The 17963-nt window shown below is 32.7% G+C and overlaps 3 long non-coding RNA genes across 4 annotated transcripts in view; 1 reads left to right on the top strand and 2 right to left on the bottom strand.

Moving 5' to 3' along the window:
* Positions 1–3446, bottom strand: part of LOC127706452 (uncharacterized) — a 75284-nt gene extending 71838 nt beyond the window's left edge. The window contains exon 1 of the long non-coding RNA XR_007984462.1: positions 2360–3446. This is a non-coding gene — a long non-coding RNA (uncharacterized LOC127706452). The remainder of the gene's footprint in view (positions 1–2359) is intronic.
* LOC127706456 (uncharacterized) overlaps positions 1–17963 on the top strand; it is a 348407-nt gene that overhangs the window by 64838 nt on the left and 265606 nt on the right. For both annotated transcript variants that reach the window (XR_007984468.1, XR_007984467.1), the window contains exon 2: positions 3470–4095. This is a non-coding gene — a long non-coding RNA (uncharacterized LOC127706456). The remainder of the gene's footprint in view (positions 1–3469; positions 4096–17963) is intronic.
* LOC127706458 (uncharacterized) lies at positions 5380–17910 on the bottom strand. The gene is made up of 2 exons (XR_007984470.1): positions 17739–17910; positions 5380–6360 (listed from the first exon to the last, which is right to left on the bottom strand). It is a non-coding gene; the product is annotated as an uncharacterized LOC127706458 (long non-coding RNA).

Raw genomic sequence — 17963 nt, 5'->3', positions numbered from 1 at the left:
ATTTTATTCATTGTAGCAAATCATCAATGAATCACACCAAGATAGCTAACAAAGTTAACAAATCATTTTCAAATCATTTCTTATGATATTCAAAGTTAACAAATCATAACGAAATCACACCATTCTAGCTAACAAAGTTAACAAATCTCTTTCAAATCATTTCATACGATATTCTAAGTAAACAAATCATAAAGAAATCACACAAAAACAGAAACAAATTGCTTACAAATCATACAATAGAAAGAAATCACAAAGAAATCAGTTTTAGGGAATTTGGAAAATTCTGATTTGTTTATGATTTGTTTAATGAATCGCAAGCAAATGATACGAACAAATCGCAGAATCACGATTTGAAAGAGATTTGAATACGATTTGAAAGCAATTTGTTCATTTATTTTTCTGTTTGGGTTTCTATCATATGCATCAACAGAGGAGAAAAACAACAGTATAATTATACATTTTTATATTGACGATAAAAAAATATCAACAAAACATAATGGACACTGATTGGAAACGTCAACATTTATAAAGTAACTTTCTGAATTATGCTGGAAACTTTAAAAAATGCATTTACTGTTTCACTTGATTTGGTTGTTTTTTGTTTGTTTTTTTTTTTTTTTTTTGCATTTTACATACTATAAAAAGTAAAATAATTTTCCTGTTTCCTAATAATTGTTGTGTTACTTTGTAAAGTTTTTCACTGAAAACGTAGCGTTGAGGTGTATTTTCCGGAATTTGCCGATAACGCCGGAATGCCATGCGATAACGTTACGGAAAGGCATGTGATAATAATCGGAAGCATGTGATAAATTTTTCATATCAGCCCGCTAAACACCATTTCGGAAAATATGGATTAACGTAAATTTAATGCTATTATCATACTGTAAAAATTATAAGTTATTTACTCTAAGTATATGATAAATGTCAATATTCTTCATGTCCTTTACAGTATTTCTTAATAATGATATGCCAACATTTCAATATACATTTTGTCCTTAACAGAATTCTCAGTGATAAGATTAACAATATAATTCCTAACAGAATTCTGATAACACTTCGAATATAGTACCAGTGAAACCCTTAACGGAATTCTGATAAGACTCACATCTGATAACAATAGCCTTCTTAACAGAATTCTGATAAGACATTCGCATCTCATAACATTAACCTTCTTAACAGAATTCTGATAAGACAGTCGCATCTGATAACAATAGCCTTCTTAACAGAATTCTGATAAGACAGTCGCATCTGATAACAAAAGCCTTCTTAACAGAATTCTGATGAGAATCGAATATAGTACCAATGAAACCCTTAACTGAATTCTGATAAGACTTACATCTGATAACAATAGCCTTCTTAACAGAATTCTGATAAGACAGTCGCATCTCATAACAATAGCCCTCTTAACAGAATTCTGATAAGAATCGAATATAGTACCAATGAAACCCTTAACGGAATTCTGATAAGACTCACATCTGATAGCAATTGCCTACTTAACAGAATTCTGATAAGACTGTCGCATCTCAAAGCAATAGTCTTCTTAGCAGAATTCTGATAAGACTGTCGCATCTCATAACAATAGCCTTCTTAACAGAATTCTGATAAGTTAGTAGCATCTTGTATCAATGGCCTTCTAAACAAAATTCCTATATGTCTGTAGCATCTAAGCTGGTCTTTTTGGGGATATTGTTCTAAACATAATTCTGATAAGATGATTGTTTCTGAAACACATAGTTTGACTTTATCAGAATTCTGTTAAAGCCTCTTAAGTTTAATTTGGTTAAGAAATCAAGGGATCTTAGCAACATTTGGAAACAGTTTACAGCTCATAACAAGTGTTAAAATATGTAAAACTGATATGCAAGTAGTGAAATAGATCTAAGGAGTACAGTACACAGTATGATAACAATCATGTGGCATTTCTTCTTTAAAAATCAACGTTCTTATAGTTGCTAGTTAGAAATTGTCTCCTTCTTAACTTGCCAGATCCAGAATTTGATCATTTGGAAATAATCAAATGAAAATGAAAACTTTTAAGATGTCCGTTACTATTTTTGTTAAAAACGTGCAATCTGGGTACTCGGTGCAATTTGGGTACTTTGACGTTACATGTACGTGGCGATGCTCCTCTGCATTTCTGATCCGGTTGGTGTTGAACGATATCGGTTTAAATCAAGTCAAATATTTATTGATCTTTATTGTCATTACACTAAATTCGTCATGTGACACAACGTTAAGTATAGAAAAAATCATATATATAACTCTATCATATCGGTCTAAAATCTATCTTTTCCCAGTTAAATACAGTACAATGACATGGTGTTAAAAGGAACAATTTAATTAATGTAAATGAACCTACCTCATTAAAACAAATGCTGCTTTCTAAACCAAAAAATTCCCAAGAAAATGAAAGTAAAACCCATTCGCTATAAATAACTTAAAAATACCTTGTTTATATTCCTTCACAGTCGGTAAGGACAAGATGAAATCTCAATGTTTACATTTATTTCATTGTATTGACAGTGACGTAGGACTTTAGCATTGGAAGGAATAAATTCCGCGAGAAAATTGAAAGTACAAAGAAATGTTAATACATTTTTTTTGTAACTACATATCAGTCCCTAGTTGTGCAAAAGTGTTTAAAAATCTCAATTTCCAGGAGTGTAAATGGTTGACCAAATATAGTCATACAAAATGAAACCATGAATAGTGCATTGCGAAGATTTAAAACAAGTACTATCTTTAAAAAAGATATCCGACGCATTTAGATGTGAGCATAGAGTTTAAAACAAACCATGAATCTTTATCGTTTTTTTTATCATAGTTAAAAAAAATGCACACAATATGAAGGCAAAAGGCTAACGATACTGAAAATTGAGTACATGCACTTTTCTATAAAGAATTAAAATATAAACTGCATATGGTACTTATATATATATATATATATATATATATATATATATATATATATAAACAAGTCTAAATTGAAAACAACGTTCAAACCTATGATTGCGTTGGATAAAAACCGCAATTTTCATACGTGTGCATGTAAAACAAATTTCTTGGTAGAGGGGTCTAAATACAGCACAAACAACATTTTTCAAAAGACCAAAAAGTGAAAAAGTATGATTTTAACAAAACACATGTGACTAACAGGTCGAACAAATGATGTTCTTAAACCTTGCTGTCTGCCATTGGAGATTGCCAAATAAATTGATCACCAGATGTAAAAATGGATCTTACATATTAATTAAATATCAAACAGAAAACAATAAAGTTGCGGTAAAGATAACGCAAACATGAGGTGCAAAAATGTGTACACCATATCCGGATTTCGACAATTAATGTCTCTTCAGTGATGTTAGGGATCGAAACGGTATTTGGAAGGCCATATAATTTACCTCAATTTAGGATAGACTCTTGAATTTTAAATATTATAATATTATAAATATTATATCTATATATATAGGTTTTTTTCAGAGATAAAGAAGTGTCTATAGCTGTGATTAGAAACAGACATACACATGAGATATTAGCAGGTTACAATCTGTAATGAATTACAAACTTAAAACAGCTTAGATCCATGAGGAAAGTCAATTATAACTTTATGTCAAGAACAACTAGAGATGCAACCTATTTCGGTGTGTATATCGGAAACGGACGGACGCCAAAGGGAGATGATATATATAATACAGCTTTTGACAAGTAATTAAATTTGCGATACATGTATCTTGACATTCTTTTTGTACTCATTGTGATTATTATTACGCCTTGGACGTTATTTATCTGTTATGAGTTAGCCTTATTATCTTGTTTCTTTTATTTATTTAAAATCAAAGAAATATTTTAATTTAAAAAGTCAGAATGTTAAACCGAATATAGTTGCATTTAGTATACAAGAAACAGACCAAACCATGAAAACTTTAAATTTACAAATGAACCATGAAAATGAGGTCAAGGTCAGATGAACCCTGCCAGTGTGTACACTTTACAATCATTCCATGCATCAAATATAGTTGACCTATTGCTAATAGTTAAAGAAAAACAGCCCAAAACACAAAAACTTAACATGGCGCAATGAACCGTGAAAATGAGGTTATGGTCAAATAAAACCTGCCAGACTGACATGTACATCGTAAAATATTTACATACACCATATATAGTTGACCTACATTGTATTAGAAAAACAGACCAAAACACAAAAACTTAAATATAACCACTGAACCACGAAAATAAGGTCAAGGTCAGATGACACCTACCAGTTGGACATGTACACATTACAATCATTCCATATACCAAATATAGTAGACCTATTGCTTATAGTATCTGAAATATGGACTTGACCACGAAAACTTAACCTTGTTCACTGATCCATGAAATGAGGTCGAGTTCAAGTGAAAACTGTCTGACAGGCATGAGGACCTTGCAAGGTACGCACATACCAAATATAGTTATTCTTTAACTCATAATAAGAAAGATATTAACATTACAAAAAAATCTCAACTTTTTTTCTAGTAGTAACTGAACCATGAAAATGAGGTGAAGTAAAATGGACATATGACAGACGGAAACTACATATTAACATAAGGCATCTATATACAAAGTGTGAAGCATCCAGGTCTTCTACCTTCTGAAATATTAGGCTTTTAAGTAGTTAGTTAACGCCGCCGCCACCGCCGCCGGATCACTATCACTCTGTCTCGCTTTCTGCGACAGAAGTCGCAGGCTCGACAAAAACTGACGTGGTGACGTGAGTAAACATAATCAGTAGGTCACGATTTATTTTCTCGTTATTTCCCCTGAAATGTCTTTTTTTTTGTGTGTGCAAATCTTGCAGTTTTTGGCTATAATCTTGAAAGCTATTAAAGATAGCAAGAAACTTTTAATAGTAAAACATACCTGTATAGGGGTTAAAGGAATTTTTGCCCCTAAATAAACATCCATTATTGGGTTTTCGTACCTATTTTGGAGTAGGGTTTTTCAAGTTGTGGTTTGTATGCTATAGATTGAGAACAACAACGGATAGAGAACAACTTTGAACAGCAACCTTTTCAGCTAGACAGTTAAAATGGTCAAAATCACCGTCACATTCATTAACGGGGTTATTCCTTTTACATTGACATAAAATAGACGAACATAGTATAAACATTTAAGGAATGACTGTAATATTTTTTCTGTCTATTAAGAAATAACATCAAAAATGTTGTGCACACCAAATAACATGCGTAGCGGTTTATTTAAAAGTGTGCACCACATTTTTAAGGTTATTTCGAATAGACAAAAATCATGAAAAAACGTTGATGACGTCACGGTCACATGACAAAATTATGTCTGAGCCGATAGACAAAAAACTTTCAGCCAATCAGAAGACGTGTTACATCCAAAATTAAATTATGTAATTATAAATATAAATAACAATCCGTAAAACGATGAGCACCTAGTGTTTGTTTTGTCTTGGATAACTTCTTATACAAAATATCGCAGATTAAAACGAGTTGTACCACAGTCCTGTCTGTTCAATCATTAAATTGTCCATTGGCCGTAATGCAAATACGTGAAATATGAGATTATGATACATAGCTTATATTATTCATTAAAGTGTCGAAATGATCATTGTTCAGACGTCACATATATGTTACGACTGATCTAAGAATATAACTTTGTGTGCCATAAATCGATGATTAGCAGTCTGATTCTACTTGTTTTCTCTTCCAGTTTTCTTTTTTCACTTTCTTATTACAACTCTTCATATATGAAGCCAAAGCTCCTTTGTCGCATATAATAAATTTTAGCGTATCAAAGTCAAATTTGTCAGGGTGACGATTACTCACGAGAAACTCAGTTACTCCACTTTCCGAAAGTTTTTCAATAATCCCATCTCTTAGTTTCTTCAATGTTTCTTTTTCGTCAAAGGTTGACGGATGTGCCTTCTTTTCATTTTCAATAGCAGCGTCAACTTTTGTTCTGACGAAAATGTATCTTCGCCCATGACTTGCTATTAGATTATTTAAAGCAAGTTCATACTCAGTAACAGGTCCACCACAGCAAACAACGAAACCATCATATTTCTCTATTTCAATTCTTTCATCATACCCCTCTAAGCCTTCGTTTTGTGTTCCAACTCCAGGTACATCCCATAATACAATTGAACAACCAGGAATTTCGAATTTCTCGCATTTTTCTGTACACTCTAGAAAATCTGTCTTAGGAAGATCGCCATTTCCCGGTCCCAACTTCGACTCCACCATAAGTTTGATTAACGACGACTTTCCGCTATTGGACCGTCCTATGACACCTAGATTAAATTTTCCTTGTGACCGTCTGCCATAACCACGATGTCTTCCCTCCGCCATGCTTTATCTGAAACAAAATAAATTAAAAAGAATGTACAGTTTCTATTCATGTATCTGGTATTTATAATTTGTATTTGAATAACTATAACTGACTAATTGGTTGTTACTTGCTTTGGCAAACCTCAGAACTGAAGATGTTGTTATTATATTAAAACTTTCGGTTGTCGTATTTATATTCATTAAGATAAACAAATGATCTCTCAACACATGAGTAACATCAAAAGCCAACCAAACCTTTAAACAGACTTATTCAGAAGGGATATAGTAACGATACTTTTTTCAGGTCATTAACGATGGCATATTTTAGAATAAATATTGATTCACTCATAGGGTCTTTGCATCGGGAATAAACAAGATTTCAAGATTTTATTGTACACTCTGACAGGTTACTCTGTTACAAGAGGCAGATATACATAATATAAAGCTTGCCAGAAGTGGTATAATAACAGAAAAAAATTGAAATAAACATATATACAGGTCAATTTTATATAAGCCGTCAAACACACCGTCACATACGGTTGATTGACACATGGTTTAAACGATCCAAACAAATAGTTGGCACATATCGTGACATATATGTCATATGATTAATTGGATTATAACACACAATTTAAATTAGGTAAGTACTAAACTATTTCTTATATCAAAATCTTTTGGCAAAAACAATGCGACATTATTGAGCACTTTTATATTACAATAATATAGCAAACCAAATAGCTTGTCCTCTGTTGGGTTCAAAAAATAATATCCCGGTATATGTATTTTTCTTATTCTTTCAATATTTGGGTTACAACATACTAGCAGATAATGAAATTAATTTCCAATCACCCCTCTGTCACATAATGTGCATATTCTGTCTTCACGAGGAATATTAACCATCTTCCGGCTTCTATAGGGAATTTCAAGTTTGAACATCGCAGTTTACTCAAGTGTATTCTGCGTTGTTTATTTAGTTTCATCAAGTAGCCTTCAAGACAGAAATTCCTTTTAAATGATAAATATAGTTCCCCTCTTGAGGCACTTTCAGTCATACTGTTTCATTTTTGTACAAATTGGTCTTGTAAGATTTGTTTAACAACATATTTTATATTATTTTTACTAACAATTTCTTGGCTATCCCATACAAACGATAAGCCAACATCATTCAGTATAGATTTCACATGTAATAACCAGATTGATTGATATCCTGAACAATTCATTTCATACAGTAACTTATACATTATACTAGACAGTTAAGAATCATTCGAAAGAAGTTTTACCCAAAAATTAAGTATACGTAGTTTAACATGTATGTCTAGTGGATATCTACCTGTTTCGCCGTACACCATGAAATTTGGCGTTGATCTTCGGACAGAGAGCACCTTCTTTAAAAATTGCACCGTTTCCAATATGTCTAACTTTTCATATCCCCAAATTTCGCTCCCGTATAAAAGTATAGGATCAATTAAAGAATCAAATAACTTAAGCTGTAGATCTACTGGAATAGATATATTCCTAATCTTTCTATATAGAGCATAAAGTGCTTTCTGTCCTTGTTCTGCTAACTTCTTTTTTTGCAATTTCAAATTTCCCATTTTGGTTTAAAAGCAAACCAAGATAGGGGTACGACTCCACTCTTTCAATAATTGAATCATATAGATTAAAATTATCCATCATAACGTACTTTCTTTTAGGGAATACCATCACCTTAGTTTTTTCAACATTTACTGAAGGTTTCCAAATATTACAATATTGTTCAAATACATCTAAACACTTTTGCAATGCTGCTGCTGATTCGGCTCATATTATTGTATCATAAGCATACAATAGAATAAAAAACAACAAAAACATATTCAGGTGTTCTAAAGTTTTTTGTGATACAATTTGAAGTCCTCAAATACCATTTTCACGGAAAAAAGTCTCAAGGTCCGAAAGAAATACAGAAAATAAGAAAGGAGATAAATTTTCCCCTTGACAAACTCCGACTTCACATGGAAAGAACCCTGATAACTCACCCCCTTGTTGATACAAGACTTGATACTGCCATACATATTATAAATAACCTTAAATATCTTTCCCCGTGATATTACAACTTATAAGTTTTTTCCAATTTAAAGTCCCACCCTCCAAACAGTATCAAAAGCTTTCCTGAAATTTACAAAAGTACAAAATAGTTACTTGTTGTTATAAAAATATAATTCCATCAAAACATGTAGTATAAATATATTGTCATTTGTACTATATCCTTTTCTAAATCCGGCTTGTGCCTTTGGTATAGTTTCTATCAGTTCAGCATACTTTGTCAACCTATTATTAAGTATTGCTGTAAAAAATTTACCAAGTGAGGACACTAGTGTAATACCTCTATACGAATCTGGGTTGTTCGGATCATCCTTGTTTTTATATATGGCAATAAGTATCCCAACCGTCCAGATTTGAGGAACTACACCAGTATTCAAAATCATATTAAAAATCTCTCTTTACATAGGCAAAGTAGCATGGATGGTTGATTTAATATACTCATTAATGACCTTATCAAACCCAGGGGACTTGCTGTTTTTTAAATTTTTCACAGCATTCAAAATTTCTTCGTTTGATACTTCACCATTGAGTATATTATTTACAAAATAATCATCACAGTTCGGCAAAATAAATTCGTCATCATCATCATCTGGATGCTAATCAATGTTCAAATTCTTATAATAATCATACAAGCCATCGAGATCAATTTCATCTCTCTTTGACGTAGATTTATTCAAATTATTTAAAATATTCCAGAGCTCTCGTGGTTCGCCTTCAGATGCACTGCGCAAGTCTTTCTCTGCCCTAAACTGAAAGTCATTAAAAGCCTTGCCAATTGCAATCTTATACATGTAAGCCTTACCACGATACTTCAAATCAGCTCGGGATTCATCTGTCTTAGAAAGATAATGTTTTCGCTTTGCCTTAAGAAATTCAGATCTCTTCTGGTGACAATTTTTATCAAACCAGGGTTGAAACACCTTGTTTTGCCTGTTCTGCTGGTTATAACGAACTACATTATCACCAAAACATTTATGCGCTGAATCAATAAATATGCGGTTAAAAAAATCGACAAAATTGTCAATATCTGATTGAAACGTGTCACTTTCAACATTTAATGTGACAAGTTTCTTGAACAAATCTTCAGTGGAGAGTTTATCCTCAACCATTTTAACAAACTGATCTTTCATCTCATTGTTCCACCGAACAGTTATATTTACCATGTTCGGATAAGAATCATTGTTATGCAAATCAGTAGTAACACCTGTTGAGAATATTACATGTAACCTACAATGAACATCTGAGTATAATGGGTCAAAGTCAATGACCTCGAATTCCGACAAAAACACATTTATGCTAAAACCAGTTGTTGGCATGATACGGGTTATGTTCTTCCCATATATTTTATGATGGTATGATACTAAACCCCTAACGGGAGGGATTGTACTTGATTTTCATATGACAAAGACATAATCTTTCAATCAGTTTAATTGGGGTCTGGAGCTGGCATGTCAGTAATTGCTAGTAGTCTTTTGTTAATTTATGTATCATTGCCATTTTGCTTAGTTTCTTCTGTTACCTATTCTGACATCGGACTCGGACTTCCTTTAAACTGAGTTTTACTGTGCGTATTGCTACGTGTTTTTTAATTCTACATTGGCTAGAGGTATAGTGGGAGCGTTGAGAGCTCACAAAACATATTTAATCCCGCCGCATTTTTGCGCCTGTCCCAAGTCAGGAGCCTCTGGCCTTTGTTAGTCTTGTACGTTCTTTTTTTTTAAAGTCTTGTTCATTTATATGTTTCTGAGTTAAGTGTGACGTCCATTTTCACTGAACCAGTACACATTTTTGTTTAAGGCCAGCTGAAGCCCGTCTCTGGATGCGGGATGTTCTCGCGGTGTTGAAAACCAATTGGTACCTTAGTCTGTGTTCTGCTTTTTGGTCGGGTTGTTGTCTCTTTGACACATTCCCCATTTCTATTTTATTGTACGAGATGCAATACTTTGAACAAGTTGATGACTATGTTAGGCAATATGCAAATCTGTGCTACTTGACTTATTTTGATTGAAAATACATATGTCTTGCAAAAAACGAACATGTGGGTCCAAGGTAATAAACAATTTCCCAAAATATGATCTTTGGTAATGCTATCGGGCTTTTTGTAGTCTATATATTTAATATAGATACTTAACGTTACAAATATGTCCGTCTTATGAAAAAATCTTCGATTCGATTCGCTTTATAATATTATTTTCCAGTGAGTTAAAACTATCGTATCTATTATCTGAACACAATTGAAACCAAAACAAAGATTGATATCAACAGGAAATATCTGAAACCATCTATAAAACGGTGACCACCTAATCCTTTATGCTTTGATTACTAGGCTTTTCCGGGGACTAAAATTTTAAACTGACTGTATAGCCCTTTTATATGTTAACAATAGAATTATGACCCTTTGTTCACTATTATATTACTATGAATCCCTAGGAAAAATAAGTCATCAATATTTATTTCATGCATTTTCAGAATAAGAACAAATTAACAATTCATACATATGTAGGTCTCCCTAGTAGGTCAACCGGTATGAAAGGCGTAAAAGTTGGACAGTCAATCGTAAATGAGTGAAGGTTTGATAAGTACATAGTGACAGAAATGTTTGTCTTGCAGCGGCCACCAATAAGGATACCGCAGAGAGTTGTTGCAAGAGCATTTATTGTGCAGAGAGCGTACACTCATCCTACACGATGCATCGGGTTTAATTTCCCCATTCAGACCGAACGTGGTCAAACAGACACATAATTTAGCAAGGGTTTACTGTCGGACGGGAGAAGTCTAGGGATGACTATATTTCTATACCCAAGTCAACCCTCGAGGCTACAGAATGGGTAGTGCAAAAACAGCTACCAAATAAACATCGATTCTATAAATTAATTTGATATACCTATGCGTGACTGTTAGGGTGTCGAACTATTTGAGTGTCGGACAATTGGGGACTCGAACTTATTGAGCGTCGGAACAATAGGGTGTCGGAATATCGGGGCGACCCCAAATAGGCGGTGGTCTTCGCTTATAGACACGTGTCTATAGTAGTGTTGTCAACGGTTAACCGTCGGAGGACCGAAATACCGAATACCAAAAACGCTAACCGGTTAACCGGACCTTTTTCAATTTTAATAGATTTTATACAAACGTGTATTGAAGTCACCAATAAAATTTGTTGAATTCTAAAATGATCGTCGTGGTACCTTACTTGACTGATCAATTGTCCAGAATATTGATTGCTTTAATTGTTAACCTTGAAAAAACAACAATTTTAACAAATTAATTAGCACTAAGACAACTAGTCTTGTCTATTACAAGATCTAAAGTAAATATAATTAGCGTAGTACTACATGTATTTTTAACGATTGTTAGCCGATAACAGATTACGGTTTACTTCATCGTTTCATTTTTGATTTGGTGTTGTGTAGACCTACATGTAAATATGCCACCTCAGTCGTACAAATCTTTGTCATACTTTACACGAAATACCTACTCAAAAATGATGAACTGCAAATTATGTGAATGGAATAGATATATACTGGGTTGTACGAGGAACACGCTTATACATTTCAAATTGAAACATTCCACAGAATTTTCTGAGACACCAGAGAAAATAAAACAATTAACGATTTAAGACATTGCCAATTCGACAAGATCAAGAGAATTAACGTCATAGTAGATAAAGGATTGAATTATTAAAAGTAAAACTTCACTAGGAATGCTCAACGCCAAGCCTTATAATGTCCAATGATAAAGTTCAATTTATCGTAAACTATCAGTTCTCGTCCTGAATATGCATGAAATATTTGCCACTGGACGTTAAGCAACCAACAATCAATCAATCAATCGTAAACTATCATAAAACCGAGCATTTGTAAAGTACTGTAGATAAGAACTTAAACATCAACTTATATATACACCGGTTATCCGGTTAATCGGTCGAAAGATTATCTGAGAACCCGGTTAGGCAAAACGGTCAAATTTGACAACACTCGTCTATAGAATAATATTTTAAGCTTTACAAAACCTAACCCAGAAAATCTGACAGTTTTATAATTGGGTAATAAAAAAAATTGGGAAATCAAAACAAATTTTCCTCAAAGACAAAAACACAAGATATAAGTAAACAATGACAACCACTTTCGACATTTCTTACTTGGGACATGCACCTCAACATTAGTCAGGCGAGGATCTTCGGCCTTTAAATCCAATCTATGTAGAAAGATATCGGGTTAGGTCAAATCAAATATTTATTATCATTACACTATAAATACATCATGTGACACAACGAAAAGTAAACAAAATTCATACAATTCTATCATACCGGGCATGTCAGTTCAAAATATCATTTTCTCCAATTAAATACGCTTAAGATATGCTGTTTAAAGAAACAATATAATGTAAATGGACCTACCTCATAAAATCAAATACTGTTTTCTGACCAAAATTTCACCAGAAAATGAAAGTTAAACCCCATTAGCTATAAATAACTTGAAAATTCCTTATTGATCTTCCTTCACAGTCGATAAAATCTTAATGTTTACATTTATTTGTTGACAGTGACGTAGGACTTTATAAAGTCATAAATTCCGCGCCAAAATTCAAAGTATATACCTGTATATATGAGTGACCAGTCCGTAGTTGTTCAGTGTAAAAGGACGCCCCAATATGGTCATACAAAACAAACCATGGGTATTGACATACATTACGAAAAATACCAAAAAACATCTTTGGAAGAATCAGGTTTGATGTGGTTTTCGTTCAGATGGATGTTACAATTAGCGGCTGCAATGATTATACCATATTCGCGATCGGACGCTTAAATTTTTCGCATTTACGTTTAATACTTCTTATAACTGAACGTAGGAAGTTTTAATCTTAAACAACATTTTAGATTTACAAATGTACAATTGTTAATTGAGTTAATCAGAAGTTTTTTTTACAATGTGGTTAAATATACTTTTACAGAGAAGTCACTTTAAAAAGACGACCCAAAAAGACAATTCAATATGTTTAAATAAATACTTACACGACATATGCCACACGTGGAGTACGATCTGTTTACCCTTCCGGAGCATCTGAGATCACCCCCTGTTTTTGTGGGTTCGTGTTGCTCAGTCTTTAGTTTTCTATGTTGTGTTTTGTATACCATATATAATGTTGTTTTTTGCCATGGCGCTGTCAGTTTGTTTTGCAAAGTGTTCCTTTGGTATCTTTCGCCTCTCTTTTACACGCAGTTGCAAAATTTGAAGGGGTTCGAAGGGTCGAAGTCTAGGAATTATTTAAACAATATATAAATTAGCACTGTAAGCAACCGTTTGATTTGTGAGAGGGGATAGGCAGGCATTAAAAAAATATCGGTGTACAAAATTTTATGAAAAATTCGGAATACGTTCTGGCTTCATTGAGTTGATTTATGAATACAGTATTGTCATAGATACATGTATATAACTTTTTAATAGATCGGCCGGAACCAATTGATTAATAAATATATATGGTCAGCCAGATCTCCATGATGTAAAAAAACGCGTAGTTTAAAAAGGCCAACTTGGGAAGTCAAGGTAAAACTTGCCGAAATCGGAAAAGAGGCGTTGGTGGTACAGTCGGTCGGACAGTGATATGTGCTTTGTGAAACGCCCTTAGGCCAAACATTGACTATAAAAGACAGTCTATAAAAGGGCAATATTTGACAGAAACAAAACTTTCAACATTTGCAAAGTTACGTAAGTTTTATTGCAGTCAGGTTATAGTAATTCTAAAATGAATAATAGGAATTGTGGGCTATACGTCAAAGAGAAAGCAACCAAACGCCAATACTATAAATGGACTGAGTACTTTGACCTATTATTGTTTACTTTTTACACATTGTGACTTGGATGGAGAGTTGTCTCATTGACACTCATACCACATCTTCTTTTTTCTAAGTATAAAAGATTACAAAATACAAAATAAATAGCAAGTTATACCGTTAGGGGAGGGTTTGTGCCTTCAAACATGTTTTACATCGCCACATTCTTAATGTGCCTGTCCCAAGTCAGGAGCCTGTAGTTTAGTGGTTGTCGTCGATTCATGTCTGTTATATTTGTTTTTCGAAAATTGTTTGTTATAAATCTGTCAGTTTTCTTTATTGAATTGTTTCCTATTTTTCATGTCGGGGCTTTTATAGCCAACTATACGGCATGGTTTTTTCTCATTGTTGGAGGCTGTACGTTTGCCTATAATTGCTTAGTCCACTCATTTGAAACTTAGTGGATAGTTGTCTCATCGGCAATCATACCACATCTCCTTATTTTTATACCGTATAAAAAAAAATTCTCGGATGCAATATACACATTCAAACTTACATACAATGTAATATGATAAATAATTTTAAGGTGCGTAAACTTGCAATTCGACACTGTTATTATCATAGTTTTGTTTCTTATAACAGCAATACAGTTCATGCATTAGCTATTATATACCTTTTGGTACTTTCGTGTATGTTTTTTTTACGTTTTAGCATTAAATTTCAGTATTTATTAGAAATGAGACAATATCTGAAAAAGTATAATTTCCATGTTCCATCTTTCACCAGCAATTATATTTTTATTCAGGCATCTTTTTGGAAAATTTTAAGTTTCAGTATTAACTAAAGTATATTATGCACCAACTATTGCCAATTAAACACTCTTTCTTGTATTTCTTCTAATAAAATATTATAATTTAAAAGTTCACCCCCCCCCCCCCCCTCCCAAAAAAAAAATCATGTTGTCCGGTGTTGTTTTCTGACAACTAAATCATTCAAAGAATATCTAAATTAAGTAAACAGGCTTCCGATTTTCACAAATATGATAGATTATATAGAACACTTGTCCCTTAATTGTCTGATTTTGTTATAACTAAAGCATGTGATAAAATTTTGCATTTTTAAGGGTCTTTTAATTTTTGTCCCAAGGGGTAATTTCCCTCCTGTTACCACTAGGTTTTTTCACCTGTGGAAACGTTTGAAAGACCAAGATTTTATTTCTTGTAATGCAATGAGAAGAGCATCATTTCCTGAATGTACGACTCCATATGTATAGGTGAATGGCAGCCTGTTTGAAAAATCCGAACTCCCCAAAGATCAAAATTTAGAGAAAAATAATTTTGTTGTTCTCTCCTTCTACAGCTTTTTGTGTACCTTCTGAGAATATTTCATTGTCAGCACTATAACAGTAAATGTGTTTTTATAGTATCTTATTAAATTGATATGTAGATGGAAGTAAACTTCTACACAATTCGAATAAAAGGACAAAAAGAACTGTGTAATTCCTTTCTGTTACATTCTGTCATGTTACCTTATAAGAAGTAACAGCATAACCATAATCAGTAACAGGAAGGATGTTAAAGACAATTTCACTGATAAATCACAAAGTTAATCTACTATATGTCAAACATTAATATCAACATAATATACAGTATATTAAATGAAAAGACAAGTTTTTTGCTTTTGATAACAGCAGAGAACATTGTGCAATTCTAGTATAGTAGATGGTAACAGAAAGGAATTTATTTTAGAATTTTTCATTACCTAAGCAGATTTTTCATCTTGCAAATACAGTTTCAAAAGATAAATGACATTGTTTGCTGTTATCTTCCAATTGTGACCAATCTGAAATGATGTATTTTTCTTAAACTATGAAATAAAGCAATTGTTTTGAAAAAAAATTCCTTCCTGTTACCAACTCTGTCCTGTTACTTGTCCTGTTACTCAAGATTCTTTCATGTTACCGACATATCGGACTATATTTAAGTATGTTTCTTAACCTTTTGTATTGCAAATGCTAAAATAAATAATTGGCATTTGATAAACTATTGCAGGATATACTAGTAAACCACAAATATTATCTTAAACTTATTCCTTATTCCCATTAGACACTTTTTAAAATTGATTCACTTTGGTAACAGGAGAGAACTGGAATTTTTTGTACCATTTTTTAAATTGCCATTGTTACCACATTTAACAATTGTTTGAATTACAGACAATAGTTCCTAGATCCTCAATGTGTGTTCTTCGATTTGTGCTATTAAAATACCTGTTCTAAAGAAATTTTTTTTTGGTTTTTCCTATTGCCAAAAATTAGACTTTTTCAGATATTGTCTCAAATACACACAATAGTGTCAGCTTTTACTGGTGGACCTTTCATATTATTTCAATATCAACCATATATAAGGGGATCTCGTCGCGATAGATTCTTTTTGCCCTGAAGTAACGTAAGGCAGTTATTAATCAAACGAATCAATTTAATATTTGCAGTGATGAATGGCAGGAAGTTAACATGCACTATTCGCTGTAACAAATCATGCCCAGCTAATGATGTCACAATAACATAATATCGGGGTAAGCGCATGAACATACATACGCCTTTGATCCCTTGGCAAAAATTAAAATATTTCTCAAATATCTTACTTAAAAATTCGTTCATAGGATGACATTTTTACATTAAAAACTGGCCAAACTTTGTCTACTGAGGCTTAGTATTTTTTTTATTTTTTTAATCGCGTAAATCTGTACCAAAAACTTTGACCAAACCTTTTAACCTACGTTGAAGGACTTAAATTAACCTCAATCCCATTTTTGTAGACAACTCTTAGTGGCGTAGAAGATTGCAAATTTTTGAAGAGACACACAAAAAAAACCTGTTCCATAGTATTATAGTATAGCTTGCTTTCATTTTCATGTATAATTTTCAATAATATTTTATTTGACTTAAACGACTTTGACGAGTACTGACCCAACCATAATCAATTTAGGATATGAACGTAAACAAATACACAACGAGAACAGCAAGAATGACGAGAAATATTATGGCACAATGAGACTTCTCAATAATGATCAATAATGAACTGATAGATTTGTATTTATTAGGAATTTTGATTTTTCAATTCATCATAATTTATTACGATAAGAACAAAAGAAACGTTACTGTTAGACATTTTTGATGCAAAATTAAAACCAAAATGAAAATGAATATGTGTGTGTGTGTGTGTGGGGGGGTCCTATATGTATACACAGACGTCTTAATAAAAAAAGTCATGGTAGCTGGGAAATATTTATAAATTTTGTGATTTCCCTACATATGAAATATGTATGGGTAGGGATTTTTAAACAAATCATTATATGACATGTATGAATTTATTTTTAACCCTAGTTGGACGTCTGTAACCACATTTGTATCCCCCCAACCGTGTTAGCCTTCTAATATAATGCCGTTAAAATAAGATTTTATAATTAACACAGGATAAGAAATGCAGCTGTTTGCAATTTTGTGTATATATACTTAAACACACAACAGTTACTGTGAATGTAATTGTACATACCTAACGGATTGTATTGTTGACAAAGAATTCACCTGATAATGAAAGTAAAAACCTTTCGATATAAATAACTTGAACATTCCTTATTTATATTCCTTCACACATCGTCAGGTCAATACTATAGACAAGATCCCAATGTTTACAATTGACGCAATGTTATGGCTTGATAGTGACGCAGGAATATTTTCTCGAAGAAGAGAATTTTCGCGCGAATTTCAAAGTGTTAGA

The sequence above is a fragment of the Mytilus californianus genome, unplaced genomic scaffold (assembly GCF_021869535.1).
Source record: "Mytilus californianus isolate M0D057914Y unplaced genomic scaffold, xbMytCali1.0.p SCAF_6, whole genome shotgun sequence".
NCBI classification, from domain to species: Eukaryota; Metazoa; Mollusca; class Bivalvia; order Mytilida; family Mytilidae; genus Mytilus; species Mytilus californianus.
The sequence above is the reverse complement of the archived record's forward strand: the minus strand, read 5'-3'. Positions and strand labels throughout refer to the sequence as shown.